Source organism: Propithecus coquereli, unplaced genomic scaffold, assembly GCF_000956105.1.
Source record: "Propithecus coquereli isolate 6110/MARCELLA unplaced genomic scaffold, Pcoq_1.0 Scaffold54, whole genome shotgun sequence".
Lineage (NCBI taxonomy): Eukaryota > Metazoa > Chordata > Mammalia > Primates > Indriidae > Propithecus > Propithecus coquereli.
The window spans coordinates 849,139-853,233 of NW_012151285.1; the positions used below are offsets into that span (position 1 = coordinate 849,139).

Consider the following 4,095-nt stretch of genomic DNA (forward strand, 5'->3'; position numbering starts at 1 on the left):
AGTTGTCCCATTAATTTCTTTCTATTTTTAGTAGAGACGGGGTCTTGCTCTTGCTCAGGCTGGTTTCGAACTCCTGAGCACAAACAATCCGCCCGCCTCAGCCTCCCAGAGAGCTAGGATTACAGGCGTGAGCCACCGCGCCCGGCCAGTATTTCACTTTTAATCAAGGAAATTCACTGGTCTCAACAACAGCCCAAACAAAAGTCTTAATTACTTTAATTTATTCTTATCCATTAATTTTAATGAATTATTACATTTCAATTTTAAGATTCAGAGGATATAATAGAAACTCACTCTTAACATCTAAATTAAATTAACCATTAAGAAAAAGCACAAAGGTCAACATAGGAAAATGAGAAATACTTATTCCTGGATTTGGGAACGTTTAGCCAGAATGCCAATCCAATCTTGGAAAACATGAGTATAGCAGACCAAGAAGTTAGGCACACAAACTTCTTCGTGACATGGCTGGCTATAATGTGACTTTTACATAAACTACATTCACCCACTAGTGGCTATCAAGGGGGGATTTTATTAGTAACAGTTTGGTTTTAATACAATTTCATTTAACCAAGTCCACTGCAACATCCCAAACTATTCAAGGTAATTCTAGTGGAACATTATTAAAGTTTAGTACAAATGCCAATATTGCTTACATTTCTGGGACTATGTTACAGAGCTTGTCTACAAAATGTACTAATTATACACTATATATTATAGGTCACTACTTCAACAGTAAAATGTACAGAGCGGCTAATTAGGTTCAAGTTCATTTGGCTAAAGCCTGGTAATATTATATCTCTTTTCTCGATGTTTATATTCTCAATGGTTGCCATCTTCATTAGGTAGTATTACTATTCCTAAAACCTCTGACTTGTCACAAAGGAGGGGAACAGAGTCCATCTTCTCTCACAGAGTATGACAAATTGGAAATCGAACAGCTTTATACTGTGTACACAGACCAGCTGGTCATGGCCGTGGAGCACAGGTAGCAGCATATGTTTCATGGATGTGCTAGTTTTGAAATACGAGGTTTTCTCCCAAACTCCTAGATGAGGATATTAAAACTCTTTTCTAAGGCTCTAACTTAGAGGTCAGCAAGTTTTTCCTCTATTGCAACTTCTCAAGTCTGCCACTGTAGCACAAAAGCCTGGCTGTGTTCCGATAAAACGTGATTATAAAATAAGCAGCGAGTGGGCCAGACTTGACCCGCCCCTGTCTTCATATATTCATACTGGTCCCTCAAAACAGCATTCCTATTATGGCCAGGCGTTACTAAAAGAGCTGAGTTCAGATGTTAAATTTACGGAAATCTAAGGAAGGTAGAGGAAAAAGGTATTGCTAACTACATTTAAAAAAAAAAAAAAAAAAGACAACTGTCCATCAAGAGAAAAAAGGGAAAAAGACTAAGTTCAAACTGTTACAAGAGTAGCACTAAGAAGACAATTTCCAGAATGAATTGACTAGTTGATGCCGTGATCTATGATGACGCCACTGCACTCTGACCTGGGAGACAGAACAAGATTCTGTTTCCAAAAATAAATAAATAAATAAAAATAAGCAAATAAATAAATAAAATAAAATAAGGGATTATTTTCTAGAAATGATTTAGGATTAGCCCTGACAGGAAAAGGAGATTAGGTTAGACGAGTGGTTCCTGAACCTGACTCCTTAACAGAACTATCTGGAGAGAGTTTTGAATACTGTGTATGGATTAAAAGTTCCCAGAATCTCTGGGGGTGGGCCTCAGCATGGTTATCTTTTTGAAGCTCCCTAAGCAATTCAGATGCACTCAGTCCTGCACCAGCCCAAGGACAAGCATTTAGATGATCAGCCTGTGTTCTTAAGAAAAACCTCAACAAAACAGCAGTGAGTAGAGGTCTTCTCATTTCTTCTGCTCTTCTAATACGTTACGGGTGTCAAATTTGATTTATTCACCCTCTAAGTGTTAGGACCTCCAGATAATGAGAGAGGCCATACATTTTCACAGCATCCAAGTCTTAGTCATCAAGGTCAAACTCAACAAAAAAACTTCCATTTAGAAGTCTTGGCTGGGCATGGTGGCTCACACTTGTAATCTTACCACTTTGGGAGGCGGGAGGATCTCTTGAGCCCAGGAGTTTGAGACCAGCCCGGGCAACACAGCAAGACTTTGTCTCTATTTAATTAAATTTTTAAAAAAAAGAAAAGAAAAAGAAAAAAATTTTTAAACATAGTCTTCCCTGAGCACATCAGTTCACACTGATTCCTTTCCTCTTTTAAATTCCTAGCAGAGTTAGTGGATATTCATTGAAAACTTCATCACATATTGGCTTTTTAATGTATTGCTCTTGATTTTTCTAAAAAGATTTTAATATATAATGACAGACATCATCTTATATTTCTTTGTGTTATCAAGAACATTCAGAATAGGATTATACACAAGATATCACGTTAAATTTTTGTTAACCATGAAAACAATACATTTTTGGAGAAAACTGGGCTAATAATCAAGTTTTTCTAAAAGCCAAATATTTTTAAGGATCTCCTCCAAGACTGCCTATATTAAAAAAAGGAACAATGTTGGATTTCTAAAAATCTAACATATAGTTAGCTCTTTTTCAAAGAAGTTTGAAAGAAATCTGAGAATCTGATGATTACTGTGCCCACAAAAGTAAAAGTGAACCCCTGATTATTCAACCAAGAGAGACTGACAGTTATGTTCGACTATAGGTTTTTCATGCTCATGCTTCTTCACTGCAACTTCATGAAATTCAAAAAAAAAAAAACCTGTTGCCATTACCTGCCAATTTTAATCTTTTTGCACTGATTGCTATCCTCACAAAGATAATACAGTTGAATGGCACCTGGAGTGTCACAATGCATTTTGTAGTGCAAAACAAAGACACTGCTATCCCTCCGACAGGCCAACAAATTATGCCTAGTAGTACATTCCACATTTCATTACATATTTGGGATGTCTGAGAGAAAGTAAACACCATTTCAGTCCTGGGTAGACATTCTCTGTTACACTTGTCCTTGAAGTTGGATTTAAGTGTTTTATTAAAAATTACAAATGTGATATATTTATAAATATGAAAATAACAAAGAAGCACATAAAATTCAACATGAAAGCCTCCTCTTTACTGCCCCGTGGTAGCCACTGTGAACAGTTCGATGTATATATTTCAAGACTTTACACATATATAAACACTCACATATATACACATACAGTTTCATTTCTAGCCAAAATGCAATTATACTGTACATACTGCTTCTGCTTTTTAATTGGAGATCTTATTTGTATATGTAAATCTATGTAATTTTTAAACTGTACCGTAATTTATTTAAACCATCCCTTTACTAATGGACATTGGGCTGTTTTCTTTTTTATGCTTTAACCAGTAATACCACAATGAACATCCATGTGCACATACATTTGTGCATGTGCCCAAAATGGGCCTAGAGGAGGAAAAAAACAGAATTCGTGGGTCAAGGGGAATGAGAATTTTAAATGTGAATGGGCATTGCCAAATTGCCTTAACCAATTTATATATCGGTGCTGATGATATGATGTATACTGTATCCACTTCCCTATACTTTTGACAAAGCTGGACATTATCCAATTTTAAACTTGCTCATTTGATAGAGGAACAATGCTGTCTTGTTTTATTAACTTGCATTTTCCTGGATCATCCAGGAAGTTAAGCATCTTTTCATTTATTTTTTAAATCACTTACTTTTTACTTTTTTTCATCTGTGAACGCTCCTTCCTACTCTATTCTGACATGCTGAGGCTGTGGGTCTCTTTCAAAGTAACTCTTGGAATCTTCATGTAATATGGCTGTAACCCTTGGTTTTTATGTAGTTTGCAAAATAGAAATTTTAATTTTTGCATACTGTAAGATCTATCCCTTTTTTTGCCTTTTGTGGCTTCTGGTTTTAATAGCTTAGAAAGGCCTTTCTTTGCCAGAAAATTATTTCAATATTCTCAAAATATTTTCAGAATTTTATCTGTCAAGTTTAATCTATTTAGAACTTTTCTTATCCACGGCCTGAGATGGAGATTTGACCTAATCACTTGCCAAAATACAGAGACTTTGAGTTAATCCTTTT

At 35.7% G+C, this 4,095-nt stretch overlaps 1 protein-coding gene across 1 annotated transcript in view; it reads right to left on the reverse strand.

Annotated features, from left to right (window-relative positions):
• Positions 1-4,095, reverse strand: part of ITSN1 (intersectin 1 (SH3 domain protein)) — a 222,442-nt gene that overhangs the window by 74,309 nt on the left and 144,038 nt on the right. The window lies entirely within an intron of this gene.